Raw genomic sequence first — 12,872 nt, forward strand, 5'->3', positions numbered from 1 at the left:
ATTCAAATGAGTGAGCGCTTATATAAAAGTGCTGCATTGATCATATACAAGTTAGCAGTATTTTTTAAATAATGCATCTGTGCAACATGCAGTAAACAGATAAACATGAACGGATGGAGTAGTTTATGGGTGTTTTAATTCTTTAGACAGTTTATATTCAGTAGGCCTGCAGTTAGGGCAAGTAGTCTACAGTATACCACCATTCAAAAACCCAGAACCTGTGTGTGTGTGTGTGTGTGTGTGTGTGTGTGTGTGTGTGTGTGAGAGAGAGAGAGAGAGAGAGAGAGGGTTTTTTCACCCAAATGTCCAGTCTAACAATGCCTAACAGCTTAATATGTCTAGTGGATGTGCTGAATAAAACATTCTCACAACACAAATGAACAGACAATGTGTTAATTGTGACATTTAGCTATTTTCCCCATAAATGCCCGTTCCCTCGTGACATGCCCAGCTGCCTCTCATGGGGTGTGGCTCCGAGCTGAGTGGCGTGCGCCGAGAGTCACCCGCGTCCATCACGCATCACAAGCCTCTTTTTGAGGAAGACGGGATTCTTTTTTTTCTTTGGCATGACATTTACATTTAGAGGGATGAATGGCTCATGCAATCTCGGAGGAAATGAGCCACAAAGAGCGGGAGAATAACAGAAGAGAGTCAGTGAAATAAGAGGAGCTTTCACTCCTTCTCTGTTCTCACTACAAAGGCTTTTTTTGTGCACCATGAATGTCTAATTTGCGATCAGTACTGTTTGGGTTTTTGTTTTTAATACTGCAACCTTTTCATGGTCTGTTACTGGGGCCCAGAAAACACGCGCACACACACACACACACACACACACTACTCAGCAAAACATTAAACCACTGACAGGTGAAGTGAATAACATTGAGTATCTCGTTACCATGGCAACTGTTAAGAGGTGGAATATATTAGGCAGCAAGTGAACAATCAGTTCTCGAAGTCGATGTGTTGGAAGCAGGAAAAATGGGCAAGCGTAAGAATCTGAGCGACTTTGACAAGGGCCAGATTGTCATGGCTAGGCAGTACTTAGTACGACTGATGTCACACCTTCCATTTATGTCTAAAATATTAGAAAAAGTTATGTCTACTCAATGATGCTCCTTTTTACAGAATAATGGTATCTATGAAGAATTTCAATCAAGTTTCAGGCCCCATCACAGCACAGAGACTGCACTTGTCAAAATTAAAAATGTCACACACACACACACACACACACACACACACACACACACACACACATATATATATATATATATATATATATATATATATATATATATATATATATATACTTCTGCATTTTAAATCAGCATTTTATATTTATATTTTATTCTAGTTATGGCATGCATGAAGGTAACCGTTATGTTATTTACCTTTGTTATTCTCTCTAATAAGTAGCAGTTGCTTATTCTACTGGTATGTTGAAGTTGGTCGGGAGGAGGTATGATATGAGAAGGGTATGATACTTAACCTTAATGAGGTTTATGTTACGGAAATTCTTTTTATTTCAGCAATATATAGATCAAATATAAATAAAGATATACAACACACACACACACACACATGCTGTGTAGAGTAACATGAATCTGCTTTTCTCCGTGTCCCTTTGTTGCTCTGGCTGCCAAGAAAAGAAGAAGAAGAAGAAGAAATAAAAATTTCTTGTGAAAAATGCTGCAAAAATATATACAAACAATGAGTGAGTTTGAATGTAAACATAAGGAGGTACTGCATAGTTTTACTTTAATACAGTCTATTAAAAAAAAACCTTTCTTAAGTGGTGCTATTTTGTCTGCTAAACATTAGTTTAGAAAATATTGACACCCTTACAGCTAATATTTGTCCCCCTGGAGAAAAGGGCAGCACTGGGCTTCTTCCTGTAATGGCTAATGAAAATTGGAGAGATTTGTTGAACACTCTTCCATTCAACACTCTTCTTCTGGTAGCACTCTTCCAGACTCTTCTGTGCATGTCTTTGTTTCAGACCTGGTTTTAGATGGAAATAATGTCAGGATTGTACTGCTGTAGCACTATAACGTTAATGATATTACTATTTCAGACTGCCTTATGATGGTATCATAATACAGGTGTAATAAATATCTGGGCTTTGTGCTTTGCCCTTCAGCCCTGAACGTATCGGTCAAATAATAAACGCTAATCGACAGTATACACCGAAAATTATAGCTATCTTTTATTATCCATCAACCTTCGCTCATATTTATTCATAAATTCATCTTGCCTATCAGAATATTTGATTCCCACTCGGCGAGCATTTTGATTATTAAAGAGTTTCAGGGTTGTTTTTTTTTTTTTTTTTGTCTAAATGACAGAATCTGCAAATGTAATTAACACGATGTGATAGCGCTTTGAGGGACTCATAACCTTCATCTTTCCCCTCGGTACTGCCGTTATCATTTTCATAAAATTCATGCAAATGGCTTAGGAAACAAGAACAACAAAACAAAACAAAAAAAACCGTAACAGAATGATTCAGTTCTGATTACAGCTAATGCCATTACAGAGATACGAACAGGACACAGTGACCCTTCGGCAGTTTTGTTGCTAACTTTTAACTTCGCCTACGTCTGATATCATCAGCTGAACAGGTCAGATATAAGACTCAGGAACCTTTATAGGTTTTAATTAACTAGAGATGAGTGAGTAAATGGCAATTATCCAATCAGCCAATCATATGGCAGCAGTGCAATGCATAATATCATGCAGATACAGGTCAAGAGCTCATGCTCACCGAAAAGTGAGAGCTCTGTTACTTTAACTATGAGTTGTTGTTGGTAACAGATGGGCTGGTTTGAGTATTACAGAAACTCTTGATGTCCTGGAATAAACCGGTAATGGTCTTTCGTTAACAACCCGCTAATGTTTCGTTAAAGGGGACCTATTATGTTAAATTCACTTTTACATGGTGTTTGAACATAAATCAGTGTCGGCAGAGTGTGTACACAACCACTCTACAAAGGTAAAAATCCCTATAAATCTTAAAAAGTCTCTCAAAATGAGTCATTTTCATTTTTTCCTTAACGTAACGTCATGTTGGAACAAGCCCCGCCCAGAGACTCTGCCCTATTAGCATAGCTCCTCCCCCAAGTGAGCTGCGCACCCAGTCCACCATATTTTCTGTGCTGGAGCAGCTACGGTGATAAGAAGAATGTCTCAGCTTCGTAAGCATTGTAAGTGTACTGTTGTTGGCTGTAAAAATGAACATAAGAGTCTTCATGTACTCCTGGTGTCAGAGCCACAGACTGAATGTCTTTTATGAATGAAATGATCAACCAGATAATTGTCGTTCAACAAACCAGTAATTGTCGTTCGTGAATGAAATGAACAAACTAGGTGAAACAAACAAGGATCTGCTGACTCAGTGATGTCGGCTCTGCTGATATATGACAAGCCTTACATGTTGTTGTTTTCTTGTCCGTAGCATAATCTGCTATACATGAATGTGTAAAAATGACTTATCGCTATTTTTTTTAAATGAGTGTAGCATTGAAACCTACTTTATACACGTATGTAAAAATGTTTTTGGTTTTTTTTGTTTCAGATTACATTCGTATCCTCATTCGTGACCACTCTCTCAAAACTAGTATGCACTGACTGAAATGTCTTTCTTGAAAATAAATTCACAAGACTTTCGCTTTGTGGACTGGACATGCCCATTTTAATAAATCACAATACTAAAACTAGTCTCTTGAAAACTTGGGGTTTTTAAATGAATGTATTGAGTGAATGAAACAATGACTCATTATATCTAAAAAAAAAAAAAAAAAAAAGACACTCACTGATGCCAACTACTGGTGTAATGATGTAACTTACAACAAAGAGTCATTGAACGAATCATTGAACGAATCTGACCGAATCTTTTTGGTGAACAGAATCAAAACATTCGAGTCACTGGGATTTACCAGTAATTACCACCAGTAATTAGTAGACTAGTTTGAGCTGACAGGAAGGGTAAATAGAATAATCTTTGCAACTGTGGAGAGCTGATAAGCATCTCAAAACACACAATACGTCGAACCTTGAAGTGGATGGGTTACGACAGCAGAAGACCACATCAAGTTACACAGTTTCAAAGAAACTGGACAGTTAAAGACCGGGAAAAACATTGAGAGAGGTGTTGATGATGATGATGATGATGATGTATGCTGTGCAGGACCTCAGAAATGATCTGAATTGCATCTTAATGAATAGCCAATTGTCTTCTTGTTGTGGATTATTGCTTTTGAAGCCTTACTATATATTTCTTCTTATATCTCACTATGTTTATGCTAAATTTACTCATATTCATTTGACTTTATTTTCATATTGGAATATATTAATGCTTAGTCTGCAAGTGTGCACTTGGTGTTTATAACAATTAACATGAAGGTTTTTTGGTTTGTTTATTTGTTTGTTTTAGTCCACACAGGAATCGTCAGACTTCAGCGCTCACGTTAAACCACATTTCCAGCTCTGAAGGCAGTTTGTCGCTCAGCCTCGATGTCAGCCTCGAGGGAATCGTCTCTCTCACCACCATTTAAAATCATGATTAGTAATTAACCAATAGCATTTTCTTCAGAGGTGATGGACCAGCAGTTTAGAAAATTCACATTCCCGCTAAATGGCTTCTGAGTCTCATCAAAACAGCAAAAAACGTTTGGTGATTAAGAGCGCGATGAGGCACGCTAATGCTAGCACAGTTTAGCTGCTAGCGTGTCTGCTAGGACTTTATTCAGGCAATAAGGCGCATTTAAGCAGATTAATGAACATCATACACTCTCTGGGGCTTTTGTATTGAGAGGTTAGCATTAGCGCGAGAACTACAGAGTTCTCAAATGGGTTAGGGAAGAGTAAAATACATTTGAAGTGGATATGTTCATTGAAAGTATATTAAAAACAAAAACAAAAGTCTTACGCGAATACTTTTTTCCCCTCACTGTAGGTCCTCTAACGATAGTCCTGCGATTAAAGAAAATTACTACATCCGTCTTACGTCATCAATCAGCACAATCCGGGCTCGCATAAACAGAAAATGGGCTTGCATAAACAGAAACATTTTTTAGGGTAGCTTGAAGTAATACAAATAGTTTTTCCTTCCATTAGCATCCATGCTGAAAAAAAAAACAAAACAATAGAAACCATCACAGAAATTCTCACGGTTTCCACTACAAACACCAATATAAACTATCAGCTGTTAACCCTTACCAAATGGTTTCCATTACCTAGTAGGACATATTAAGGACACAGATGCTTAATGGTATCCACTAGACATAACATGCCACCAATAGAAGGCAACAAATTACCAGTAGAGACCCAGAGGGACCATTACAGTTGTCATGAAAACCAATACAATTCCCATTAAAACCATTAAAACCATTACAAATTCTGTGAGGGTTTCTATTGTTGTTTTATTCAGCATGGATGTTTCGTTTACGTTTTGGCATTGCTGCTAGTATATTTGTAGCTATAGTTTTGCTTCAGTCTATGCTGTCCTCCTATTGGTGGCTTTCAGACGCACGTCGTAGCAGCGACGCAGTCACATGCTGATACAGTGTTTTGATTTTTTTTTATTAGATATAAATAAACAATGAATTAAGAACTGTAAGAAGTGTATAGTATAAAACTTGGCTTCATGTTAAACATGTTGGCATCATTGTTTGGAAGTAAGGGTGCGCAAACATCCGCAGTTCCTTTATTGATAGAGACAAGGTGGAGGATTTCAGTGCTACATTAACACACCATGGATGCGTTGTGCATTTTAGGGAAATAAAGTTAGGAAAGCTCCATCCTTCTGGTAGAATGTAATTGAAGCTCCATTCAGTGTCCCTCCACAGTGTGTGTGTGTGTGTGTGTGTGTGTGTGTGTGTGTTTGGACATGGATGAATAATTAAGTCGCATTCAAATCCACTGCGTCTGTGGTGTAAAGGGACAACGAGACAGATGGCACAGCGCAGATAGGATCCAACACACACACGCGCGCACGCACTCACGCACGCGCGCACACATCCTCCATCCCCCATCATCCCCCATCAGAACCGGGCTCGCGCCGCTAACACCGTCCTCGCGCCTTTTGTTTCTGCCGTTTTTAATTTCGGAGACCCGATCGAGTGTGACGCCGCGTGTTTACCGGGCGCGTCTGCTTAAAACCGTGAAGCGAAGAACATAATAGAAATTAACATAAGACGATCTTCCGGGGCTCGAGCGGTGCCGAATTAATCCGCCAGAGCACCGCAGAGGTTAAAGCAGCTCCGCTAATAACCGCTCTGCCTTCAGGAGAAAGAAAGAAAGAAAGAAAGAAAAACAACAACAAGAGGTGAGACGGATAAAGCTGCTAAATTTCCCCTCGGAGTCGCGAGCGGATTGTTTTCAGAGGCCGATAATCGCGGTATTAGGGCAAAACTCCGTATCAGGAGGCCAAGAGAGGAAGGCTTGAAGAGAGAGATAAAGTGCATCCCTTCATCCATCCATCTCTGAGGAGCAACATCACACTCTTCCATTTCACTCTGATCTGTGAAACATTTATATAAAGAATAAGTGCATTTCCAAAAAGTAAAATGTTTTGGTTCAAAATGCCCTCCTTGTGCACTGGTTTCTAAGTATTTAGGGGAGAGCAGGGTAGGTTGTCACATGGGTCCATCCTTCTGGTAAAATGTAATGTTTCGCGCATAGATCGACTCGCAGCGACAAAGCAACCGGAGGCCATTCTTTGTCACTGAGAGCTGGCGAATTCCAGCGGCATGAGCAACAGCGACCATAGGTGATTAGATGTGGGCGTGTACTAAGATGGGACAAAGTTGAGAACAGTTTAACTTTATGCAAATTTGGAGTGACTTAGGGGCAGTAGGGTTGGGTGTTGTGACCAATCTGGCGAGTCGATTCTTATTTATATGGTTTCAATTAGTTTCAATATCGATTTGTTATCAATATTTCATTTAAAATGTTAGTTTTGCAGACATGGAATCCATGTTTTAATATAAATGCTGATAACTGAAACCTTCCTACTTAGCTATATTACAGAAATGTACATTTACGTTAACAATAGGGCCCACACAATTATGTTTAATTACTTTTTCCTTTTACTTTGAGTAGCAAACATTGTAATCATAATCATAATCATAAATATGTGCATGCAACGCACACAAGGTAAGCACAAACTGCAAAATGCACATTACTGAAAAAAAAAATTAATAAAAACATTGTAAATTTGCAACAGTTTAAGAAATAAAACCGTTTTCAAAATTCAAAACATGAAAGATGGCGACATCTTCTGGACCAGAGGTGAACTACAGATAATATTCATATCCTCTCGTGCATTAAGAATCGATTTGGGGATTTCTCGAATCAATATCGTTTCATTGAATTGAAGATCGATTAAAATCGGAGAATCGATATTTTTTACCCAGCCCTGTGGGGCAGTACTACTGGGAGTGAAGACAGTAGAGCGCAGATGATCTGTGATCCGCCATGCTGCGTGCGACAGTCCGGCACTTGCACTTACGCGCAAGTGAAAAAAAGGGGCATAATTATTTATTTAAAAAAACAAAACTAAAGTTACATATTGTAGGACATCTTTTATTTAGTTGCATATTTGTTTACTTATTTGAATAATAATAGAAGATATGAAATGTTGGGAAAAATGAAACGGTACTGTTATATATGAAACTAAAACCTCCTGTAGGTGGTGGCAAGTGAGTCATGAATCGTTCATTCAACCTATTCGTTCAAAGCAGCTGATTCATTCATGAATGAAGCAAGTGACTGTCTTTATGAATGGATCATTGAATCATTGATTCACCCGATTCATTCAAAAACATTGAATCATTCAAGAACGAAACACCACTCTGTGTTGCCAGGAGACACGACTGTTCTGCTTTGTTTGGAACTATTATAATATAATATTGTGTCTAAAAATGGTCACTTAATTTTAACATATTCTGTATTAAACTGTTGAATAAAATGAATATCACATTTGCAATCATGCTGATATTTGGGAAAACGGCACTCTTGCTCGTGTGATATTGCTTAATCTATATTATATTATAAATATATTTTTAAAAAACAATAACTTATACAAGTGCAATTCATTCTTGAATCAATTCTTGAATTTTGGTGGAATTTTGTATTAATGTTGGTGGCATTCCCTGTGCAATGGTCTAGAGCCAATCAGGCTGGCTGTACTGAGATGTTTTGATAGTGGTTTAATTTCACAGCAGTAACAAACAATGCTGAAGCTGAGTGCAAACTCTATCGTTACCTGGCTGTCATGCCTGTGATGCATATATACGCTGGCGAATTTAATATACAAACGCTCTCCCTCCAGAATGTTTCATTTTAGTGACAAGAAAGTTGGTTTGTTGTCGAAAGTGGAATGCTAGTTGCGCCACCCACTGATAAATGTTACTGTGGCAACCAGTAGTAGGAACGCCTACTGGCGACTTCATAGCACAGCGACTGGTGACTTGCAGCAATAAAATCGATGTATGTGTGAACGTACAAGTTAAGTTGCCACACTGTTCATTCCTTCATGGAATACTCCTGCCAAGTTCCATACAGTATGTAGTGTCTATAAAACTTAAGTTATATAGATAAGTAGTGTTGTATTTCATGCCTTGTGACCGTCAGGAGCATTGAGACCCAACCTAGATAACCTGTGTCACAATGTCATGAGGAACCAACTCACCTCCAGGACACACTGGAAAGGTGTTCAGAAATGACTGCTATACACTATACACTACACAATATACACTATATGTCAAAATGTATGTGGACACCTGACCATCACCCGACCATATCTGGTTCTTCCCCAAACTTTTGCCACAAAGTTGGACGCACACAATTGTACAGAATGTCTTTTTGTGCTATAGCATTACAATGTTCCTTCACTGGAACTAAGAGGCCCAAACCTGTTCCAGCATGCCAATGCCCCTGTGCAAAAAGCAAGCAGTGTGAAGACATGGATTGCCAAGGTTGGAGTAGAAGAACTTGAGTGTCCTGCACAAAGGCTTGACCTCAACCCCACTGAACACCTTTGGGATGAACTGGAAAGCCGACTGCACTCCAGACCTCCTCACCAAACACCTCACTAATGCTCTTGTAGCTGAATGAACACAAACTACAGTCACGCTCCCAAATCTAGTGGAAAACCTTCCCAGAAGAGTGGAGGTTAGTATAAATGCAAAGGGGGACTAAATCTGGAATGGTATGTTTAATAAGCACATTTGCGTGTGATGGTCAGGTTTCCACAAATTTTTGGCCACAGTGTAGAATCTGGAGATGGGAACCAATTGATACCCAGGAAGCAGGCAGACTTCCTGGAGCCGCACATGTCTGTAATGTCCATGAAAAGGAGGCAATGCTTATAGTGTCACACCAAGGGGTGTGAAGTGGTGATGTCCACCACCCAGTGGGCCAAGGGGAGTTCTCCATATCTTTCCTCAGTGACAGATGGACAGTTGATCTGATCATCGAACTGCCACCGCCCGGTCTGTATATTACCATAGGGTGCATACTGGACATAACAAGGAACACTCATAGAAAGCTGCCAGGTCAAATAGATTGGTTAACAAAAGTGGGTAGTAGGAACAACCAGAACCTCGTAGGCAGGTCTGATAGAGGACTGATAGACGGAAAGTCCCTGTCTATGTTGAGGGCCACAAGGGGGGGCACACTTCTTGTCAGGGGCACAGGGGGCACCTGAACCTACATGGAAACTTGCTGTTGTCCAGTAGTCTCTGTGAGGAAACTAGGATCCAGATGATGTAGCTCATACCACTGGGCCTGCAGGGCTGGTTAGTGCAAGTGTGTTTGTGTGCTTGGCTGACATTCTGATAGAAACATGGGTCCCACAAACACAGTTTAAGCACAGACTGGAGGAGAAACATTAGAGAACAGGCCACACACATACATACTGGATAGACAAACAAAATCTGAACTATTTAAGAAAACAGTGCCACCTGCTGGTGCTGTAACTGAAGCCACACACATGGCAAGCAACAGGAGGCAGATGGAAGGGTCACGGTTTGTGCCAGGCGGTCAGAGAGCCAGGAAATGAAGCCAGCAAAACACACAAACACAGACACAAACACACACACACACACACACACACACACACACACACACACACACACACACACACACACACAGGGTGTTTGGGGAGTTCCCATTTAATTTCCCTCTCTGTTTACCCTCATAATGGGCTGAGAGAGGAAAAGTGTGTGAGTGTGTGTGTGTGTGTGTGTGTGTGTGTGTGTGTGTGTGTTTCCTTTCACTCTGTGGACAAGCTCTAAATCTACTCAACTACAACTAACTAGTGCCCAGTTAATTCATCAGAGCATGAGGATTCGCAAACTTCTCCACGCCAGGTCTCACATGTAACAGATTCCAGATGTTGTCAGAAAACCCAGATGTTTTTTTGCAAAGAAAATATCCTGCTTTTCTGTCTGAATAAGAAAATACTTAGATGCCTATCAAAATTCTCATTAATATGGTTTGTCATATATATATATATATATATATATATATATATATATATATATATATATATATATATATATATATATATATATATATACAACTCAATTATAAATCATCTATGGTAGCACTACTTGTATGTTCTCTGCTTGATATATCGCTTTGCTTGTATTTTCTCATTTGTAAGTCGCTTTGGATAAAAGCGTCTGCTAAATGAATAAATGTAAATGTGTATCGAGATTACAGTGCATTTCAATATACAGTTGTCTCTGGCACACTGTGCATATGACAAATAAAATGACTTTGACAGAAGGCTTTGAGCTTTGTGGTTTCTAAGTAACATTACAAGCTGCATTTTATGTTTTCACTTCAAGCAAGAAAGAGCAGAGAGGCTGATGAGGGTTTATAGCTTGCCATAATACATTTAATAAATGGAAGTTGTTTCTTAGATATTCCACAACATTAGCCCTCTACTGCATATAGAGCAACATATAGCCCTCTACTATATATATATATATATATATATATATATATATATATATATATATATATATATATATATATATATATATATATATATATATGTATGTATGTATGTATTTATGTATGTATGTATATGTTGCCTTATGGTAACAATGTGCAATGGTAGAAAGGATCATTCAGACAAAAATAAAACAAAATGTACAGTATGAGATTACAATTCCAATTACTGCCTTTTCCAGACTATAAATTGCTTAGTCAGCACATAAAAGTTATATCTTCTAGAAAGGAATTACACTTATAAAATGTATGTGGACGGATTTACTCACTCAAAATACTAGCACAAATTAGTTCCAAACATGTTTTGAGTGAAGTATATTTTTTATTCTTTCTTTTGAAACGTACAACTTAGAAAATAAGGTGCAATTGCAAAATGTCTGAAATTAAAACCCTTTTTCTTACTTTGAATTTGAATTTTTTTTTAACAATATACTACTAGAGAAGCCTAGTGTCTTTATTGCTAGGTAGGCTTGGGTAAGTTCATGAATGCACATTCCACAGTTCCATTATCGCATACTGTTGCCATATGGCAACAATGACATTTTACAATTTAACAGACTACTCAAAATATATAAGCTTATTTAAATAACAGAAATAAATGGTCACTTATCTTTAATGAATGAATGATCGTTATTGTCATTGTATAGCTCTGCATACAACAAAATTTGAAGCGCTACTCCTATCGATGTTGATATAACCATACCAAAAATACGATTAAGTAAAATAAATAAATAAGACAAACCAATTACCTAAAGTACAACCTAATGATTTAAGTAGAAGTTAAAGCCCACTTTTTCCAGTTAAATAGGAAAATAGTAGTTTTGTATTATTGTCTATAAAAAAAATTGTATATTGTAGATAAATTAATTGTTGCCATATGGCAACATCATGCCCTAAAGGGTTAAGTGTAACTATAAATGGATAGAAACTACATATCATTCTTTAATAGATAAAAACGGTTAACATTATAGCACTACCACACCATTCTTCAGGAAATAAAGTTTCTAGTGGGCAGACCTTAGGATTTCGTCTAGAGGAATCCTTCAAAGTGTAATATAGAACCCAAAAACAGAGCATTCCTGTTTCAGAACAGGTTCCAAGTACCAAATTTCCCCTGTCTGAGGACATACAACAAACAGTCCAGTGGGAATGTCGTTTATTTACAATGTACAGAAAATTAGACAGAGTGAACCATGTGTGTGAACCCAGAGACACTGAGGAAGACATTTAAAACCTTCTGCCTATTTAGATTTATCTTTACAAATGTTGTGAATTTCTGTTAAGTCAGTACAATATAATCTGTTGTGTTTCCATCAGCATCTGTTGAGCACCAGTGGGGCACACAGTCAGAGAAAGACCCCAACATACATCGGTACACTTCTTATCAGCATCTTGAACAATTTGATCACATTATATACCCACTCAATCAATAAATGCATAGTTATATGATATATAAATAAACATGGAGGTAAGATGATTATAGTGCTGCTGCTCAAGCCACTCACACAGGTCTTGATGGATGAAAGTAGTTAGCAAGAACAGCTAATGTGGCATCTAGGGTCCTTGTATCTATAATGGCACAAGATTGTAGCAAAAAGCCTCATATGGTACTTGAAATATTAGAAAGTTTATCTTTTCAGCTTCAGGTTTGAGAATAATTTTGAGGTTTGTAGTTCGAGGTACAACTTTTGTATATCGTGAGTTTGCTTGCTAACCTGTGAGTTGATTACTAGCAAACAAACAAAAAAAATCTAACCGAGTCTAATTGAGCCTCCTAACTGAACTTCAGCTGTTTTAAAGTGTAAAATGGAGTGCACACATTTACATTCGACTACAATGTGTGAGGAATTTTT

General features: G+C 38.2%; 1 protein-coding gene across 1 annotated transcript in view; it reads right to left on the reverse strand.

Moving 5' to 3' along the window:
* Positions 1–12,158: 12,158 nt before the first annotated feature.
* The window catches only part of faxcb (failed axon connections homolog, metaxin like GST domain containing b), an 8,950-nt gene continuing 8,236 nt past the window's right edge, over positions 12,159–12,872 (reverse strand). The window contains exon 6 of the mRNA XM_047162609.2: positions 12,159–12,872. This exon is cut by the window's right edge and continues 1,076 nt beyond it. The gene's annotated coding sequence lies outside the window, so the exon portion shown is untranslated.

The sequence above is a fragment of the Ictalurus punctatus genome, chromosome 20, assembly GCF_001660625.3.
Source record: "Ictalurus punctatus breed USDA103 chromosome 20, Coco_2.0, whole genome shotgun sequence".
Lineage (NCBI taxonomy): Eukaryota > Metazoa > Chordata > Actinopteri > Siluriformes > Ictaluridae > Ictalurus > Ictalurus punctatus.